A 21811-nucleotide genomic window follows, 5' to 3' on the forward strand; every position below is an offset into this window, starting at 1 on the left:
GCAACTGCCCTATTTCAAGGCAACTCTGTCACCCAAAAATGTAATTAGAGAAATAAAAAAAAAACAGAACCAGAAAAAGCAGAGGCTTTATACTCCCCAGTCCCATTGCCTATTTCTTTGATATTCGCTCTCTTGAAGAGCACTAGCCTCTTTACATCCAACACACTTTTGGGTGCCTGGTCCCCCACTGTGCTCTGTGGTTCTGCCTGTTGGCTTCTGCATCACTACTGGACACAGTAGTGATCAGCGGAAGGAACCACTACAGGTAGATGGGATGTAGGCATCCAACTTCTGTAAGCGTCAAAGGTAAAGAATCTTCAGATGGCTGCAACTCTGCAACACAGTGAAGATCAGAGCAATGAGAAGCAACATAAATAGGTATAATGCTTTTTCTTCTGCAGGTCCTTTTTTTTTTATAATTTTGCAGCTTTAATTTGTTTTAATTTCCTTAACCAGGACTATCAAAAATGCAAGGGTGAAATTGATTCACTATCACCAGTTCAGTGAATGAAGATATGAGTGTTGCATTTTCCACATGGTCAATGCACTGTTCACTGCTTTATTGAATGATCCTGGTAACGGCCAATATTACAGTAGGGAATTCATTATTGGCTGCATACATTTGGAAAGCTCTAAGTGTGCCGTATATTTAATTTATTTTCAGGAAGCTATTCTTTCCACCAGAATGAATATACTGCATGGCAAACAGAACAAAATGTATTAAGAATAAATGTCTAGACTTGCTCTTTGATCACTTTTTTCTTTTAGCAGACTTCAAAATGTCTCATAAAAACATAGTGAAGATCGTTTTTCAAATGAACAGTACTAATTTTCTTCCAGTGGAAATGACTAGCCACACAAGCAAAGAAAAGATGGGCCAATAAGTGAGTGGAGAATTAAAGAAGTTCACTTTTTTGGAAAAAATAATACATGCACATATTTTTTTCAGAAAAAACAAATGTGCATGTATTATTTTTTTTTCCTGCAGGAGCCTGGAAAGCATTGCACCCGTGATCAGTGGATCAGGGGTTCAATGTCAGGCTTCTGCAGACAAGCCATGCAGGCTTCTACGGGTTTTATCAGTTTGAAAGCTGCAGGACATGTGAATGAACTATGAGGGAGCTCATCAGTGCCTTCGCAGTTCATTAAGAACTACGAGCTATCTGTGGGAAGAACCGATCCCCAGGAGTCAGAAAACAACATGTATGTGATAGATGGCCTCAGCCGTCACTCCAGCCATGCGATCTGATGCATTTCACCCCACCCATAGGGGGCTTGGTCACAGAGACTTCAAGCCGTCTGCTGCAAAAGGAGATGGTACTTGTAGTTCATTCATTCACAGGAAACTGTGAATGAATGATGCTGCCGTGTGGGTGGAGCCTCGCACAACCATTCAGTTTTCGAATTATATCAGCGGTTATGGGGAGAAGATCCCCCACTTGCTGTCACACTGGGGGGGAGATCAGGGAGAGAGATGACAGGAGCTGGAACATGTCACATGTTCCACCCTAAATATGGGAAAAAGGCAAACTTATCCTTTAAAGAAGTATTAATGTGGAAGAATGTTCTTGAAAAGTGTTTGTCTGCACTCCCGAAATGTTGGGTTCTTCCTTCCTCCCTCTTGCAAAAGAATCTTACTCTGCTTTCCTTCTAATCATCTTATTCTGGATATCAAAGCCCTGGATATTTCTGTATATCAGCTGCTATACAACTAGATACTGCTCACTTGACCTATGTAAATGGAAATATCCTTTCTAGATATAGGTTGGAATTAAAAGTGGAACAAATACCTATGCTTCATCATGCTTGATGTAATATGACATACCTGGATATTTATACCTATTGTATAATTATTCTTATCTCCTAAATACAACTTTATTGCAAAGGCATTCTTGTTATGTGGTGTGCTTATTCTGTAAATTTACAATTATTGTACTAGCAGGTTGATACATTGTAGAGGTTTTTAAGCACCCTAAAAGCTTTTTTTTTTATTGTTAGGTGCCAAATAGTGCAGATATTAGTGGTGTGCCGACCTTTTTTTGCTAATTAAAGTAGTAATAAACTGTTAAACTAAAACTGCACTTTACATTAAAGGAGAAGTACAGCCAAAGCTCCTGTGGTTCAAAGAAGTTCAGTTCATTCTGCACTCATGTGACCCATTTTGAAGTCCATTGTTGGCTGACGTCACTTAGTCGGTCCAGGCTGGGGAAAGATCCTGACTTTAAAGGAGCCCAGACCACCACCTGGCTCAGCCTCTCAGTGATTTGCTAAGAGCATGAGCCAGCTGCTCCCACCCTCTCTACAGTTCAGCACTCCAGTGAGCGTTGGGGGGAGGGGGCAGAGCACAGTTCAGAGACTGGCAGTCACCATCTTTCTGTTTAGGAAGCACTGAGAACTAAGTGATCAGCGGTCTTTGATCACTCAGTTCCTAGCCTTAGGGCCAGCTGGGGACAGATGCAGCACTTAGGTAAGTATAATTTCTAGAAAAATATAAACCTAAACTTCTTTTTGAAACTCCTGGCAAAAAAATTATTTTTTTTTAAAATTTGTGATCCCAGTCCTTAACTTTTAAAACTTTTCTTCCCTTTGGGAGCACCCTGTACACTGTGTACAGTAGAGTCACTAATGCTGTGCACTGTAAGGGCTTTTGGTGCTGTCCAGATGGCTAATACACAGTAGGGGCTCCAGTCTTTCAGAGTTCTAAGCTCAGCATTGCATATGCACCGACCAGGCACAAAGCTGTAGCTCAGAAATGCAGGAGCGCCTGCTCCACATGCACCAATCAGACAGCATCAGTGGCCCCCTACCATGCACCTGTTAACCAGACATTGCGCCAGAGCACTGAAAAGCAGTGGCCCCTATGGCACATGCATCCCACAAGCAAGTAGCAGTTGGCTGGAGATTGCACAATGGGGTGTTACCAGATAGATCAGACTTTCTCAACCTTTTCAACACAGAGGAACCCTCAATTTGAAGGAACCCCTGCTAAAAATGACTATATGTATAACTCATGATACATTAGTGTGATGGTCAGTGGGAAAAATGTTCCTTACACTTGTGGACATTGGGAAGAATTACCCCCTTACAGATAAATAAAAAGATGATTGATCAATAGGATACATCTCTTGGCTATTCCTTATGTTGGTTTCATATACTGATTCCTGAGAAAACTAAAGTTACTTTAGTACAGAAGAAATTCCAAATCAGTATTTATTTTCTCTCATAGAGCTTTATCTGATGTTGCTCTGCACGCCACCAAAATCTATTTTCTAGCACTTGGCTGTAAAGGATCATATGACTGCCCTAAACACAAGCACCATCACTGTCCAAGTATTGGACTTCTTTCCATCCTGGGTCTAACAGCATACACCTGCCCAGTGAAAAAAAATGGTGATGTTGATACACAGGAATTGATTAGATGTATTTAAAAGTTCCAAAAACATCTTTAACTACTTTGACAGCTCATCTGAGTCAGAATGGTATATAGAAAGGAGATGGAGTTTGCATAAAGCCGTAATAAACCCAAAACCAAAAATGTAATATATTGCAACTTACCAATCATTAGATGTGGTGGATGCATTGGTTTCCTTTGTAAGCTTTTTTCCCTCTATTTCACCTGGTGATTTGGCCAAAAACACACCTCCTGTATTAGAGCGCCCCCACTCCAGATGAAGGAGCATGAGGGGGGGGGCATCTTTGGACAGCAGTATTTTCAGTTGAACTCCAGCTAATTCTTTATAATCTGTTACAGCAAACAGTTTTTACACTTTTGGAATAAAGGATTTACAAAATAAATAAAAGCTGATTATTGTACACAACCCTGTTAGTGTTAAATGGTTTGTCCCATCCATGTAACTTCAAGAGAGCTTTTCTGTCGAAAAATTACTTGACTCACCTGCTCGGGTCACCAGATGAAAATAGGAGAAGGAAAGCTTAAAAAAGAAAATGAATGCAGCCATCACTTCTAAGAATTGGTAAGCTGCAATATATTCCATTTTTGCTTTTGGGTTTAATACTGCTTTAAGAGTGTATCTTCAGCAGGGGCGGACTGACCATTTGGAAACTCGGGCAGTGCCCGAGGGCCCGGGGTCAGTAGGGGGCCCCATGACATGCCCCTGGTACCTTTTTCATAGGCTTTTTTGAGTTTGGGCAAGGACACAGGGGCCCCATGATCCCCTATTGCCCAGGGGCCCCATGAGTTGTCAGTCCGCCCCTGATCTTCAGCCAACATTTTTTTTAGTCTCAGACAAAGTGGTTTCAATTATTTGCACTGTTCTCTCTGATGCCATTGAGGAGATTTTTTTCCCTCTTTGCTGTTGCTGTTGACAACATTACACCCAGGACAGGATCTGAGTAGAAATATCCAACAGGGACACAGATAGAGTAAAACAGTTAGAGAAGGTTAGAGCCCCATCATTTTTTTATTATTGAATCATATGTCCATGTTACAGATTTACTTTTACTTCCTGTTTCGAGACAATGGTGTCCCCAATGAAATCTAAGACACACACACACAAAACCCTGCCAGACATTCTAACTCTTCTTCACCATGCCCAAAAATGAAATAAGAAGGTTTGGCTAAAGTTATACTTTGATATTTACCATCTTCTTCACCTTGGAAAGTCCAAATCAAATTTTCATTTGCCATAGCTACCCAAAAGGGCAAAAATGGCTGACAAACAGTCCAGGGAGGTGTATGAGAGTATGTTCACGCCAGCCACTGTGATACAATGCAGCGGTCAGTGTGCAGTGCAATCTGGCGAGGTAATGGCAGTGCCGATGTGCCAGTTGCAGTGGATTGCACTATTCCCTTTTTTAAAAAAACAAAACTTTATCATTAAGTTCTATTCATCCCCACACAGTGTGAGGTGGTGGATTGCCGCACTGGAAAAAAGTATGACCTACCATACTTTTTTTCCAGCACACACCACTGCCAGGCCACATAGGAGGCAAGGCATTTTGCCACTGCAGTCCCACATCTGGTGAGATCAAGCTGTCTTTGTTAAAAGTTATCTTGTGTATAAGGATACAAAATGACTAGGTCTAGTACAGAGGCTCATATACCTTCGTCCAGGGGCGGACTGACAACTCATGGGGCCTCCGGGCAATAGGGGATCATGGGGCCCCTGTGTTCTCACCCACACCCAAAAAAGCCTATGAAAAAGCCAATGAAAGGTACCAGGGGCCCCCTACTGACCCCGGGCCCTCGGGCAGTGCCCGAGTGCTCAAATAGTCAGTCCGCCCCTGCCTTCATCCCAACAAATTACAAAGAAGTGAAGACCAACTGCCCATGGGACATTTTTGGAGGTCACGTCAATGCCAAAAAAATATCACCTCCAAAAAACTCCCATGAGCAATTGGTCTTCACTTGTCTTCTTTGTAAGCTTGTGTTTGGGTAACTCAATCCAGACATACTTGATAAATGCAACAATGAGGCATACTACCATACAAGATGGAAAGTGCCATAAAACAAAGTAACTAATAACTTTTTTTATTGGTTGTATGAATTACTGATCTTTACTTTTTGCTTTAAAAACTTTGCCCCGAAGAACTCTAAACAAACTCAAACCATATTAATCAAGTAACCCTTTCTCCATTGCTTTGTCTAGCTCAATGGCAAACTGCCACAAATCAACCAGCGAAACATAAAAATAACAAAATAAAAATGGATCAAATTATCTTTTTTTTCCTGTTGTTTATAGTTTTTACCAAACCTTCAATCTAGCTAAGATGTTTGAAAGACATGCTTATAATTTATCCTTCTGCTATGAAGGATAGAATGGAGCTCTTAGTCACCAGTTATATTTTTCAAAATTGAATCCAATATGATGATTACAAAATCTGGCAGCATGACAAGTTAAGAATAAAAGGAACTTTTACCCCATCGTCGCTTAAAATTAGAAGAAATGTCATAACATATACAAGTGACACGACAAAGGCAACTTTCATTACTGATCACCAGACTTCAGCTTTTGTTGTGCTGACCTCCAACACAAAGCACTGTAGCACAAGTAGAATTTCTGCCAAAATAAAATGTAGGAAATAGTTTTAAAAAAGTGTTTTAAAAAATGAGGACCTGCTAAAATCTTGGAACCATTACACAATGAGATTCAAAGGATAACTCCACATGGGTTAGAAAAATTTTAAAATATATATAATGTATTCTTTTTTTAACAATATTTTACTGTTAAAAAAATACTTTTTTTCTTTCTGTTTACGGCTATCACACAGGAGGCCTCTTGTGATACCAAATACAAAAAGTTTTGTTTTGTTTACATTTTGTGACAGAATCTATTCATGGACACAATAGGGTTGTACCAGACCGTTGACAAGTCCCATTTTGCTTGGACCAGCCAGGATATGACAGCTCTAAACCAGAAGTGTTTAGCATTTTCAGCCTGATAGCAGGGGCAGACTGATGCCCGAGGGCCTGGGGTCAGTAGGGGCCCCATGAGATGCCCCTGGTACCTTTTTCATAGGCTTTTTTGAGTTTGGGCAAAGACACAGGGGCCCCATGATCCCCTATTGCCCGGGGGCCCCATGAGTTGTCAGTTCACCCCTGCCTAATCCCAATCACCTCAAACTTTCCATCCTAAAGTTCCTCAGTCATCCTGAACCCAAAACACCAGTCTTAGGTTTACGGAGGAGCAGGTCTTTAATTGATTCTCTTCAAACATGGGGATGCTTTCCAGGAGGGTTTTAGCCACTTGTCATGTAACTATGTGATCGTTTATTAAAACGTTTGGACCCATATTGGTGATCCTCTGTGTGCTGGTGACATTCTCCCTTGCTGATTCTGTTCGGTTCCAGCCGACATTTGCTGCAGCTCCCACTTATACATACAGCCATTTTTAACGCAGGAACGTGTGCGTTTGGATTGTACACTTGCAGTGTGGGATCTGAACACCATCTGCTCGTTTGATCTCTTGATTGGAGATCAAAGTGTCTGGTAAGAGGCTGATTTTTTTTCTTTTGTGTCAAGCATTTGTGGACACCTATGCACTTTCCGTTGGAGGATTTCTTTAGCACACAGCACCGTGTTATTGGATTTTGGGACTTTTAATTATTTAATATATGAATGTGGACTTATATCATTTCAATTAATTTATGCACATTTTTTATGTAGCATTATTTATTTGATTGATTATTGTTTATGATTATTTAGTGTATAGCGCACTTATTTTTTTATATGTTACTGTTTGTACCACCTCCCCCTTCCTTTAGATTGTAAGCTCCATGAGAAGGGCCCTCCTATTCCTACTGTACTGAACTGTATTGTAATTGGACTGTCTTCTTTACATTGTAAAGTGCTGTGCAAACTGTTGGGCTATATAAAACCTGAAGAATAATAATCATAATAATACTAATTATAATAATATTATTGATGATAATAATAATAATAATAATAATGTTTATAATAATAATATTGATAATAATAAAAGTAATAATAATAATGTTTATAATAATAATAATAATAATAAAACAATAATATTGATAATAATAATAATAATAATGTTTATAATAATAATAATATTGATGATGATAATAATAATAATATTTATAATAATTGTAATACTAATAATATTGATAATAATAATTTACATACAAAAATCAAACTCAAACAGGATCTAGCATTTGCAAATGAAAAAAACAAACAAAACAAATGGATACTATGTTGCTCTCTATAAAAGACGATCTCACATTTATGCGCCATACATAATTCCTCTTTCTCAAAACCCTGTCTGGTTTCTGTTTCCATACGAAACATAAAGCTAATGATAAAGCCAGGCGCGATGCCTTAACACAATAAAAAGTGCTCATCCCAGAGTGGAAATGAATTTTTATAAAGTCTCAAGGTAAGCTAATCATAAAGAGTAAAAATACAGCATATGCAATTTGGCTGTATAACTGGCCTTTCAGCAAATTTAATGGTGCATTGGCCCTAAGGTGTTACAAATTTACTGTGTAGGAATTTGCAAGCCAGGAATCTTTTTTTTTTTTTTCTGAAACTGCTGGAAGAAAAGGATCAGAGTAGAAAGATATTTGAAATCACAATGCAGCACATGCAAACAGCTGCTGAGAAAAAGAGTGCTTGTAGTCAGTCTGTACATTTTTGCTGCACACATACTGTACAATATGTCAGTTCGGTTGAATACTGGGAAAAAGTCAGTCTAATGCAGGCCATAGACGAGTCGAAAATCGGCCGATTTTTCAGCCGGAAAAAAAAATCGGTTGATTTTCACACCGTTAGTGGGTTAATTGGTTGGCCGTTTTTTGGGCTTTTTGCACATTTTTTTAATCGGGCATGTTGGAAAATCGGCCGATTTTCCCACAATGATGGGCAAATCGGCGGATCGTTTTACCGATAAAAAATCTGCGCATGAGCCGTGACCTGCAAGAAGAAGAAAAAGAAAAAGAAGAAGAAAAAGAAGAAGAGGAAGAAAAAGAAGAAGAAGAGAAGAAGAAGAAGAAGAAAAGAAGAAGAAAAAAAAGAAGAAGAAAAAAAGAAGTAAAAGAAGAAGAAGAAAAAGAAGAAGATGAAGAAAAAGAAGAAGAAGAGAAGAAGAAGAAGAAGAAGAAAAGACGAAGAAAAAAAAGAAGAAGAAAAAAAGAAGAGGAAGAAGAAGAAGAAGAAAAAGAATTCCAGTCCGCTATTATATTTTATATGAAAAAGTCTTGCGGGAAAAATGGTGGATAAAAAAAGCTGGTAATATTTAGTAGCGTTTTAGTAGCATTCACAAGTGTTTAGGAGCGTTTCTGAACATTAGTGTTTTATTGGAGTTTTTATAGTACATGTAGAGAAAAAAAAGCTAAAAAAATCTGTTAGGAGCGTTTTAGAAGCGTTTAGCAGCGTTTAGGAGCATTTAAATCATGCTCATCTCCAAGACTTCTCCAGGGCATCACCCATCCTCTGGAACTCACTACCCCAATCAGATTATCACCTACTCTACTTGCCTTTCGGCGTTCACTGAAAACCTTTCTCTTCAGGGAAGCCTATCCCGCCCTCTGCTAATTCTGGTATCCTCTACTCTTCCAACCATTCCATCCCCCACAGTGACTACCTACTGTACCACTCACCCCGCCCTCCTAGATTGTGAGCTCCAAGGATCAGACCCTCTAATCCCTCTTGTATTGAACTGTATTGTCTCATGTTCTGTCCCCCACTATAATGTAAAGTGCTGAGCAAACAGTTGGCGCTATATAAATCCTGTATAATAATAATAATAATAATAATTTAGCGGGGGGTTTTTTCTACTGAAAAAACACTCCAAAAAAACTCTACAAAAACAATTTTTATTCTGCACCTAGAAACTGAAGCTCAAAAAATGCTAATAACCTAAAGTAGTGTGCATGGACACAGAGGAGAACAATATTAAGCTTCTAGGAGCAGAAAAAAATATGCTGATTATAGCTTCTAGGAGCTTATAAAAACGCTAGTGTGCATGAGCCTTAGGCTCCATGAACACTAGTGATTTTTTAATCTAAAAAAAATGCTGAGAAAAATGCTAGATAAAAAACGCTGATAATAGCATTTTTTTAGCATTCACAAGTGTTTAGCAGTGTTTTGTAGCATTTATGAGCATTAGTGTTTTATTAGTGTTTTTACAGTACATGTAGAGAAAAAAAAATAGAAAAAGTCTGTTAGGAGCATTTTAGAAGTGTTTAGGAGAGTTTAGGAGCATTCCGTGTTTTTTTCTGCTAGAAAAAAAAATGCTTCCAAAACTCTACAAAAAATTGTTTTTTCTGCTCCTAGACGCTGAAGCTCAACAAATACCAATAGCCTAAAGCAGTGTGCATGGACACAGAGGAGAACACTGTTTACTTCCTAGGAGCAGAATAAAATATGATGATAATAACTTCTAGGAGATTATAAAAATGCTGGTGTGCATGAGCGTTAGAATTTTTTTTCTTCTAGGGAAAATATTACCCCTGCTCCCAAATCCCTCCTCCCTGCATAAATCCTCTTCACCAATCCCCCTCTCCTAGCACAAATTTCCCCCTCTACCCCTCTTCCAGCACAAATCCCCCCCAGTCCCCCCTCCTACCACAGATCACCCCCCCCAACCCTTCCTCCTACTACTAATCCACTTCTCCCTCCCCCTCCTAGCACAAATATATGCTACTCCACCCCCTCCTCCCCCCTCCACACCCAGTTTAATTCCCCCTCCCTTACACATAGACCTCACATACAGTGCTGCTGCAGATGTCTACGGGATGTTAAAAGTAGCTTCCCCCAAGATCGTCCTGAAATGTGAGGTGTCAAGAAGAGGAGGGGGGTAGCTGCTTTTAACTTTTGACAGTCAGCCGGTAGGGAAAGATGCGGGGGTGTGGGATAACGGCAGCAGAGACTCACAATCAGGCAATAGGGGATCATGGGGCCCCTGTGTCCTTGCCCAAACTCAAAAAAGCCTATGAAAAAGGTGCCAGGGGCATCTCATGGGGCCCCCTACTGACCCCGGGCCCTCGGGCAGTGCCCGAGTTTCCAAATGGTCAGTCCGCCCCTGCTCACTATAGAGATGCAGTAGCTGTCAGATCACGCTGGACTCTATCTCCCCTCCAGGTTCCTCCTCCTGTCACTGCCATGCACCTCGATCTGGACTGTCACGTTGGACTGAGCACAGGGGCGGACTGACCATTTGGAAACTCGGGCACTGCCCGAGGGCCCGGGGTCAGTAGGGGGCCCTATGAGATGCCCCTGGTACCTTTTTCATAGACTTTTTTGAGTTTGGGCAAGGACACAGGGGCCCCATGATCCCCTATTACCCGGGGGCCCCATGAGTTGTCAGTCCGCCCCTGAATGAGCAGGGTTTGCCCCCCCCTCTCATGGTACTACCCCTCCCAGGGCAGCCTCCCCTTCTACCCACCCCTAGTCCCGGCCCTTACTGTTATCTCCTTTATAATTCAACCTTCACTGCCAGTAGAACATCCTAAACCTTGGTATTACTCTGCAGAAAAGGACTGGTACTTTGTGATAGCAGTGATCTCTCTACAGGGATCCCCCCGCCACCACCACCCACGCCGCACTCCCCAATGAGCCATAACTACAGCTCTGCAATGAGCAAATCTTTTGCTTCCGTGAACTTCCAAAGCATTAGTTCTGATTATGTTGGGGCAGCACAATGCCAGGGTTCAAAATATTTTGCTGCCACTGGGGGCTGAATTATAAAGAAGAAAACAGTCAGGCATCTCAGAATCAGAGCTTTGATACCATTGCAATAAGTGTACATGATTATTGCTGAAATTACATTTGGGCTTTAAGCTATTAATTACCAAATTGCTGGCCTGTGGCGATGTATGCATAGATGCTCAATGGACTCTTGGTTAATGCTACTTTCCTAGAAATTTACAGCAAAGGGTACATTAGTCAGTATAAAGCACTCATCAAAAGCTGTAATCAGCCAAGGCCATACACCTAATTTACAGGAGTTTCCTTTTAAATCAAAAATTAGAACCTGTAATAGAGCAAAACAGAGAGGCTGTCGTTTAAAAAAAATGAAATATTAATGTTTCTATCTCAATGGCATTCATTTATCCAGGAAACAGAGACTTAGCAGTCTCAATATTCTCAAAAAGAATGTGGAACTTTGAATAGCCAGGCATATGCAAGCAACAATTGAAGGGTCTATAACAAAAAGGAGGAAGGTCTTATTTACTCAGGGGCGGACTGACCATTTGGAAACTCGGGCACTGCCCGAGGGCCCGGGGTCAGTAGGGGGCCCCATGAGATGCCCCTGGTACCTTTTTCATAGGCTTTTTTGAGTTTGGGCAAGGACACAGGGGCCCCATGATCCCCTATTGCCCGGGGGGCCCCATGAGTTGTCGGTCTGCCCCTGTATTTACTGCTTTGGTTATGCATCCTATTTTGTTTTTAAAAAAAAATCTGTTCTTTTGATTTTTTGGGGAAAAATGGGCCAGCTATGAGTGTTAGTTCCCATGTTCTTCAACAGATGGAGCTGCATGTCTACAATGCTGAACAAGGAAACTCCATTATGTAAAAAATCTCCCTGCTTTATAGAAAATATCAGTTTTTGTTCCTGTTTCTTTCCATTTTGCTGAAGCCCAGAGTCAAGAGCAGCAGTAAATCTTTAGGCACTCAGCTGATAGGCCTCTACAGATTTGGCACAGGGGCGGACTGACAACTCATGGGGCCCCCAGGCAATAGAGGATTATGGGGCCCCTGTGTCCTTGCCCAAACTCAAAAAAGCCTATGAAAAAGGTACCAGGGGCATCTCATGGGGCCCCCTACTGACCCCGGGGCATCTCATGGGGCCCCCTACTGACCCCGGGTCAGTCCGCCCCTGCTAGCAGGGTAATAACTGTATTACAGAATGTATAGCCACTTATTTATAATGTTTTACATATCTATACCTGCAGAAGGGGCCAGCTAGAAGACATCCAGCAGGAATTAATTTTCCGACTAAAGTTCCACTTTAACATTCAACTTCCATTGACTTTAACTGGGTTCAGATTTGGCACCCAAACTTTATTTATGTAGGTAGGTTTGGCTCATCCTAATTGTATATAGGAAACAAAAAGAGGGCGCAAGGGCCTAGCGCATTACCTTTAAAAATGAGATTTATTTATAAAAAGTAAAATACAAGAGAAATAAAATCAAATGGAAAGCATGTCACAAGGGATGCAATGTGGTCCAAAACCCCTGAAGGTGGTCTGGTTAAAGATTAAGCACGAGATCATGTGAAATGTGTTAACAGATACCCAGGGGCGGACTGACAACTCATGGGGCCCCCGGCAATAGGGGATCATGGGGCCCCTGTGTCCTTGCCCAAACTCAAAAAAGCCTATGAAAAAGGTACCAGGGGCATCTCATGGGGCCCCCTACTGACCCCGGGCCCTCGGGCAGTGCCCGAGTTTCCAAATGGTCAGTCCGCCCCTGCAGATACCCTTCTTCCTATTGCATCGTGTGTGGTGGCGAGCCAGAGCCTGCACCTGTTGTGGATTGATCTGGATTGTTTGCCTGAGCGGTATACCTTTGTTCTTTGGTCTGGTGGGGGACTGTAGACCTCTAGATAGCTGGTGGCTGATGCGTTTCAAGGTTGGATCTCTTCCTTAGAGCCAGTGTTTTTGCAGCCTGTACAAACACTGGCTCTGAGGAAGAGGTACAACCTCAAAATGTGTCAGCCACCAGCTATCTAGAGGTCTACAGTCCCCCAGCAGACCACCAGCACAGTGGCTAAATGGTTAGCACTTCCGCCTGGCAGTACTAGGGTCGTTGGTTCGAATCCCAGCCACGGCACCACCTGCCTGGAGTTTGCATGTTCTCCCTGTGTCTGCGTGGGTTTCCTCCGGGTACTCTGGTTTCCTCCTACTCTCCAAAGACATGCTGGTAGGTTAATTGGCTCCTGTCTAAATTGGCCCTAATATGTGTATGCATGAATGTAAGTTAGGGACCTTAGATTGTACGGCCCTTGAGGGTTAGGGACTGATGTGAATGTACAATATATATGCAAAGCGCTGCGTAAATTGACGGCGCTATATAAGTAAGTGAAATAAATACCTTCAGGGGTTTTGGACCACATTGCATCCCTTGTGACACGATTTCCATTTGATTTTATTTCTCTTATGAGTATTTTACTTTTTATAAATAAATCTAATTTTTAAAGGTAATGCACTAGGCCCGTGAGCTAATTTTACCGTGCAATTTTACACCTTCCTGCCCAGGCCATTTTTCAGGTCTCAGTGCTCTCACACTTTGAATGACAATTGCGCGGTCATACAACATTGTACCCAAACTAGAATTTTATCATTTTCTTCACACAACTAGAGCTGCTGGTATTTAATCACCACCGGGGTTTTTATTTTTTGCTAAATTAACAAAAAAAGACCAAAAATTTTGAAAAAAAACACTTTTTTTTGTTTGTGTTATAAAAGTTTACAAATAAATAATTGTTCTTCATAAATTTAGGCCGAGATGTATTCTGCTACATGTCTTTGGTGAAAATAACCCAAATTAGGATGTATTTTTTAGTTTGTAGGAAAGTTATAGAGTTCACAAACTATGGTGTAGATCTGAAAATTGATCAATCCTGAAGTACTGACAGCCAATCTAATTTCTTGAGGTCCAAGAATGTCAGAACAGTACAGATATCCCCAAATGACCCCTTTTTGCAGAGTAGACAGTCCGACGTACTTCATAAGAGGCATGGCGAGTTTTTTGAAGTTGTATTTTTTTTGTCATAATTTTTTGAAAAATTAAAAAATGAAAAAAATGATTTTCACTATTTTTTTTTTCACATACTGTCACCAGTGCAGTACAGCGTCATCATATAACTGGACACTGACTGGTGACAGTATGAAAAAAAATCAAATATTTTTTTTTATTATTTTTAATTTTTTATTACATTTTTTTATTTTTTTTAAGATTTTTTTTTCATATTTTACTATGACCAAAGTAGTACAATGTTACCATAGTAACATTGTACTACTTTGGGGAAGTGATCAGTATTTATTTTTTTTTTTTACACAATTTTCTTATAGCAAAGAATTACTTTGCTATAAGCAAGCATTTACCTAAATGAAATCGATTCATTCAGTCTTTTTTTTTTTTTTTTTGTGCTTAGCTGTGATTTGGCCACAGCTAATCACATGACATGTGCATGTGACCTGCTGTGACCATTCACAGCTAGGTAGTAGTATACAATGGATGGAATGAATGAAGCTGTCATGTCATGTGACCTGCTGTGATTGGTCACAGCAGGTCACATGGTATCGGCAACGGGGGCCGGTACTCAGATCTGTCATCGGCCGTGTCCGAGTTACACGGCCGGTGACAGATCGCGCCACTGCGCGGCTCTGCAACTGCGCGAACTACGCATGTGCGGGAGGACGCCAAGTGGCGTACACCCGGAAAGCTAGAGCATTTTCGCGGCCACCAAACGGCTATAGGCCGGGCGGCTAATGGTTAAATTACCCAACTGACCGGAGGAACAGCTTCCACTTGCTCAGTTGAGGCAATTGGAATTTTAAGTCCGGACTCTCTAGGCCAGCATTCGTTGACATGCATGATGTGTTTATTTGTACATTGTTGTTTTAGAGCAAGAATTCATCCTGACGTTTTTTAGTCATGACTATAAAAAGGTTCACTGAAAAAGCAACGCAGAAGGAATCATTAACATATTTTTTAAGTGGCTTTCGAAGTTTGGTCTATTTTTGTAATGTGCGTATGAGATGACTGTCGGTCAGTTCAACAGTTCCTACAGAGCTGTTTAATTAGTGTGTAAATAATGAATATAGTCCCATGAAGATGATATGAATAATGCATAGCCAGTATTTCTATCTTTATCTGCTCAAATTATTCTGCTAGTTTTGGCCATTCAACATTCTATGGTAGAAAGACCGTCATATCACTCAAACAGTATGATAGCGACTTTTCATTTCAAGTTATTCTATAACTATATTTATGTTCTTACACTGATGAGTTCACAGATTTATTTCATGGTGATCAATGCATCATAATTCATACGCACGTTATTAGCTAATATGTGAGGAAAACTGGCTCTATATGAAAATTAAAGTCAATCTATCCTCAAAGTGGCTGTAAACTTCCGAAATGAAAAATGAAACAAAGCATATCCTTCTATAGTGTGTACTTGCTTTGATCTAAAGTGGGTGCTCAACCTGTGACCATCCAGCTTTTGCAGAACTACAAGTCCCATCCAGGGGCGGACTGAAAACTCATGGGGCCCCCGGGCAATAGAGGATCATGGGGCCGCTGTGTCCTTGCCCACACTCAAAGCACACCCAAAAAAGCCTGTAAAAAAAGGTAACAGGGGCATTTCGTGGGGCCCCCTACTGACCTCGGGCCCTCGGGCAATGCCCGAGTGCTCGAATGGTGAGTCCGCCCCTGGTCCCATCATGTCTCTGCTTTTGGGAGTCATGCTTGTAACTGTCAGCCCTGCATTGAATCATGAGATTTGTAGTTCTGCAACACCTGGAGGGCCACTGGTGGAGCACCCACATGTCTGTGTTATTTCTCATTCCTCTACTATCTGCATGACTCACTTCTGACAGATATGGTCCCATCCCGTCTCCAGCACACAGAAGGTAATTGGTAGCCTCAGCTGTACATTTTTCCCTATGAGATCTGTGTAGAGGGGGTGTGCCCATTCCCTCCACTCAGGCTTCAGATTACACTCAGCTCCCTGCTCTATGTTGTGCAATGTGTTCCATCAAATCCCCAGCCTCTGACTTCTGAAGCTGAGAAATAGCCTTTGATATGTGTACTTTAGGAGGCTGGAGAGAAGAGAGAACTGCAGATAAACAGGTACAACTTACTGTATGTAGGAGGATTTGTTTCATGTGTATCACCCCCCCATTCTATCGATCACCACCACCAACACCACTATCATGCCCGCCCCGCAAGCCAAAGTCCTTGGCATCATTCTTGACTCGAACCTCTCCTTCCTGCCTCATGTCAAATCACTTACAAACACCTGCAGGCTCCATCTCCGCAATATTGCCAAGATACGTGCCTTCCTCACCCCAGACACCACCAAACTTCTTGTACACTCCCTCATCATCTCACGCCTTGACTATTGCAACTCTCTTCTCACTGGCCTACCCAAATGTAGGCTCTCCCTGCTTCAGACCATCCTAAACTTAGCGGCCAGACTCATCCACCTCACCACCCGCTCCACCTCTGCCACCCCCCTCTGCCTCTCCCTCCACTGGCTCCCGATTGCCCAACGCATCAAGTTTAAACTTCTAATCCTGACCTACAAAGCCGTTCATAACACTGCCCCTGACTACCTCACCAACTTGATCCCCAAGTACCAGCCTACCCGTACCCTTTGCTCCTCACAGGACCTCCTTCTATCCTGCTCCCTGGTCTCCTCCTCCTATGCACGACTGCAGGACTTCTCCAGGTTCTCCCCTATCCTCTGGAACTCACTGCCCCAATCCATCCGACTGTCGCCTTCCCTCCCCACATTCAGGTGCTCCCTCAAAACCCATCTCTTCAGGGAAGCCTACCCCACCCTCACCTAACGGCCATTCTCCCTCATTCCTCCCACCACTCCATCCCCCTCAGCCACTTCCTATTGTTCCACCACCCCCTCCCTCCTAGATTGTAAGCTTGAAAGAGTAGGGCCCTCTTACCCCTCGTACGCTGTCTGTTTTTGTTGTACTGTGCCATGTATTGTCCCCCCTTTTGTACAGCGCTGAGCAAACCCTTTGGCGTTATATAAACTCGATGTAATAATAATAATAATCACCTGGGGATAGTTAGTTTAGTGTGTATATGTAAGGATTTACAACCAATTTAGCACAGAGCAATTTTAACTATCTTGCTGAGGTTAAAGTAGAAGTATAGGCACTTTTTTCATTTTGGACAGCATAAGGGAGGGTTATAACCCCTGATTTTTTTTGGTGTGTCTCAATGGGGAGATTTTCCTTCACTTCCTGTCCCATAGTCAAACAGAGAGGGAATCCCTGAAAATTAATGGAATTCCTTTGGAACCCCCAGGTCACCAGAACTATTGTCCCCATTTCCCCTTTTACTTTTCTGGAGACAACACAAAATTTGGGTATTTTCTTTTACTTTCAATTTCAATGATGATGGTAAACAGGACAAATAAAGAGGTTGAACCTCCTTAAAGGGGCACAGATGGCTATAAAACCTGAGAAGCTTGTCAACCAATGGGGAAAACCCTTTGAAAGGTGAACTTTTGGAATATACAGTCATTGAAAACTGTCTTGATAGGCCCAATAAGAATGGCACTTATAGTTGCTCTCTACATTTGTATTGTTACATTTTCTGATAACTTTTTTTATAGAAATTATCGTGTCTGGTTATGCTTTCCTATTACTACCCCAGCCCTACTCTACACAAACCATTGTTTCTATGCACTGCAATGATAATGGAAAGAAAGACTGAAACACCTGCACTTATGTATGTGTCTCTTTTCACTTGGATTGTAGAGTATAGGTCTACAGGCCTACACTGAAGTCTAGAGTGAGGATGTGAGACCCTTAGGTGCCTTCTCTTCCTGCCTTGGGGGGGTCTCTCTTTGGGAGAGCCCCTCACCTAGTACTCATTGGTAAGCTTTGACTGATCATGAGGAATGGGGTCCTCCAGGCCTCTTGGTTAGATGGGCCTATATGGGCTTGGAGTCTTGTGCCTTGGAAGGTCAGGGAATGGTCCTTCTTCTTTGGGAGGAGGCTATTTGACAAGTGCATTTTTTTGGTGTGTGTCTACATACTTTATTTGGTTTACTTTGGCGTTTTGATTTTTTTGCACTGCCCTGCAGGTTCAAAAAAATTTGTAACAGCAGGATGCAGTTTGGAATACGTAGCTATAATATCTGTTCGATAAAACAGAAGTTCTGGACAGTTGTGGAGCATACAGGCATGATTTGCATTGCTCTGCTCGCTATCCTAAAGTAAGGACTAAACTCCTTGTTTTGGGGATTTACAGTGCAGATGAGACATGTAGACAACTGTTATTTCTAGAAGGCTTTACTGTGCTTCATGGAAGGTTCTGTGATCGCTGCTAATCACACTGGTATATTTGAAATGGGAAATCATTCCATGGCAATTACTGTCTTGACATATCTGAACACATCTTTTTTTTTTTCAGGAACAAAATTATACTGGTCTTTTATGATATGAAGCTCTTTGTTTTTATAAAGTACCACCATTTTCTGCAGACAGTAATTCCTAGATCTCCATGGATACTGCTTAATTCGTATGCATTGGGGCTATCGGTCTTCCAATGCTTGCGATATGATATAAACTGCCATGAAGATCTCGCAATTAAAATTTGGCATTGTGTATTCTTCTTTAGTTGGATCCAGAGAAATTTACTGTATAACCTAATTAAAGTGTATTTTTTTTAGTGCATAATTAGTTGTAGCACAGAATTATATGTCTAGGGACCATCCTGCTGAGAGGGGCCCACCCCCACGCCTCAATAATGGAGACCAATTTATTTATTTATTTATTTATTTATCGAGTTTATATAGCGCCAAAGGGTTTGCTCAGCGCTGTACAATAGAGGGGGGACAATACATGAAACAGAACAGTAACATCAAACAGCACACGAGGGGTTAGAGGGCCCTACTCTTTCGAGCGTACAATCTAGGAGGGAGGGGGTAGAGGCACAGGAGGAAACGGCTGTGGGGGATGGAGTGGTAGGAGGAGGGAAGGGCAGCGGCTGTTAGGTGAGGGTGGGGTAGGCTTCCCTGAAGAGGTGGGTTTTCAGGGAGCGCCTGAAGGTGAGGAGGGAAGGTGACAGTCTGATGGATTGGGGTAGTGAGTTCCAGAGGATGGGGGAGGACCTGGAGAAGTCTTGCAGTCGTGCGTGGGAGGAGGAGACCAGGGAGCAAGATAGAAGGAGGTCCTGTGAAGAGCGAAGGGTACGGGTAGGGTGGTACCTGGGAATCAGGTCGGTGAGGTAGTTAGGGGCAGTGTTGTGAATGGCCTTATAGGTCAGGGTGATCAATTTAAATTTAATGCGTTGGGCAATGGAGAGCCAGTGGAGGGAGAGGCAGAGGGGGGTGGCAGAGGTGGAGCGGCTGGTGAGGTGGATGAGTCTGGCCGCTGAGTTCAGGATGGTCTGAAGCGGGGAGAGCCTGCACTGGGGTAGGCCGGTGAGGAGGGAGTTGCAGTAGTCCAGGCGTGAAATAATCAGGGAGTGTACTAGTAGTTTAGTGGTGTCTGGGGTAAGGAAGGAGCGTATCTTGGCGATATTGCGGAGGTGGAGTCTGCATGTGTTTGTGAGAGATTTGATATGAGGTTGAAAGGAAAGGTTTGAGTCCAGAATGACGCCAAGGACTTTGGCTTGCTGGGCGGGATTGATGGTGGTGTTGTTGGTAGTGATGGAAAGGATGGGGGGGGGGGGCGCGGGCTGGGGGGAAGATGAGAAGCTCGGTTTTGGAGAGGTTGAGTTTGAGGAAATGGAGCGACATCCAGTCAGAGATGTCGTTTAGGAGGTGAGTGATGCGGGCGGAGAATGTGGGGGTGAGGTGAGGGGTGGATAGGTAGATTTGAGTATCATCGGCATAGAGGTGGTAATTGAAGCCGTGGGAGTGTATGAGTTTGCCAAGGGAGGAGGTGTAGATGGAGAAGAGAAGGGGTCCAAGGACAGAGCCCTGGGGGACCCCAACAGAGAGGGGGAGTGAGGAGGAGGTGGCACCGTTGTAGGAAACGCTGAAGGAGCGTTGGGATAGATAGGACGAGAACCAGGAGAGAGCGGTGTCTCTGATGCCAAGGGAGAGTAGTTTATTAAGGAGGAGGGGGTGGTCGACTGTGTCAAAGGCCGCGGAGAGGTCTAGGAGGAGGAGGACAGAGTAGTCGCCTTTGGCTTTGGCGGTTAGTAGATCGTTGGTGATTTTGAGGAGGGCAGTTTCGGTGGAGTGTAGGGGACGGAAGCCGGACTGTAGTGGGTCAAGGAGGTTGCTGTCAGTCAGGTGGGCGCTTAGGCGATCGAAGACCAAGCGCTCAAGGAGCTTGGAAGTGAGTGGCAGCAGGGAAATTGGTCTGAGGTTGTTGAGGTCAGTGGGGTCCAGGGAGGGCTTTTTGAGTATGGGGGTGATGTGCGCATGTTTTAGGGGGGAGGGGAAGACGCCAGTAGAGAGGGAGAGATTAAAGATGTGGGTAAGGGAGCGGATGAGGGAAGAGGGGGGTGACCGGAGGAGTTGAGAGGGGATAGGGTCCAGGGGGCAGGTAGTGAGGCGGGCTTCTGAGAAGACTCTGCTGACTTCCTCAGTGGTAGTAGGGCTGAAGGAGTGCAGTGATGGGGGGGTTACGGTAGGCAGGGCCTTGGGTGTGGTGGGGGGCAGTGCCGTTGCGAGGTCAGAGGAGGGGAGAGATGAGGGGGTGAAGGAAGGGGGGAGGCTAGATGGGGAGGTAGATTGCAAGTTGACTATGTCCTTGCGGATTGCGTCAATCTTGTTGTGGAGATGAGTGGCAATTTCGTGGGCGGTGAGTGAGGTACTAAGTGGAGGAGGGGGGGGGGAGAGAGCAGGGAGTTGAAGGTGGAGAAGAGTCAGCGAGGGCAGGTGGAGAGGGTGTTAATCAGGTTAACAAAGTAGGCCTGCTTGGCGGCGTGGAGGGAGGAGGTGTAGGTGAGGAAGGCAGATTTGTAGAGGGAGAATGCATGAGGGGACCAATAGCTCTGCATTCAGCAAATTGTGGAGCTACTGTCTGAATCAATGTGCCAGTGTTGGGGAGGACGCATATTAGACCACTACAGAGTGACCACTGTTGTGAAATAGGGCACAGCGGTCCTCTTTTTCAGCAGACTGCCTGGGCTTAGACCAATGGAGATAATTGGAAACATAGTAAAAGTAAGACATGCATAATGTTACTGCACACCCTCAGTCCCAAATCCACATTCCACCTCCAAAGCCAGGCATGAGATAGGTGTAGAGGTTGGTGCTGATCCCCAACAAGCGATACTAATCCAAGACAGGAAGGATCACACCCAACATACAGTTGTGTTCAAAATAATAGCAGTGTGTTGAAAAAAGTGAATAAAGCTCAAAATCCTTCTAATAGCTTTTATTTCCATCCACACAAATGCATTGGGAACACGACACATTCTATTCCAAATCAAAACATGAAGAAAAATAGATCAAATTTGTGTTGTTCCTCTAAAGAAATTGAAGAAAGGTGAATATTAGACTGTTCAAAAAAAAATAGCAGTGTTTGTATTCTTCTTTACAAACTCAAACATTCACTATATAAACTGAAAAATGTTTGAAGATTTTTCTTTCCTTTGAATGACTTAATGAATATTTGGTTGTAGTCGCACTGTTTCTGAGAACTGCTGTACATCTGTGTTGCATGGAGT

At 42.9% G+C, this 21811-nt stretch overlaps 1 protein-coding gene across 15 annotated transcripts in view; it reads right to left on the reverse strand.

The window, feature by feature from the left end:
* NRXN1 (neurexin 1) overlaps positions 1–21811 on the reverse strand; it is a 2017115-nt gene that overhangs the window by 1765440 nt on the left and 229864 nt on the right. The gene's annotated exons all lie outside the window — the stretch shown is intronic.

Source organism: Staurois parvus, unplaced genomic scaffold (genome assembly GCF_062004578.1).
Source record: "Staurois parvus isolate SC_StPar_1 unplaced genomic scaffold, SC_StPar_1.0 ptg000169l, whole genome shotgun sequence".
Taxonomy (NCBI): domain Eukaryota; kingdom Metazoa; phylum Chordata; class Amphibia; order Anura; family Ranidae; genus Staurois; species Staurois parvus.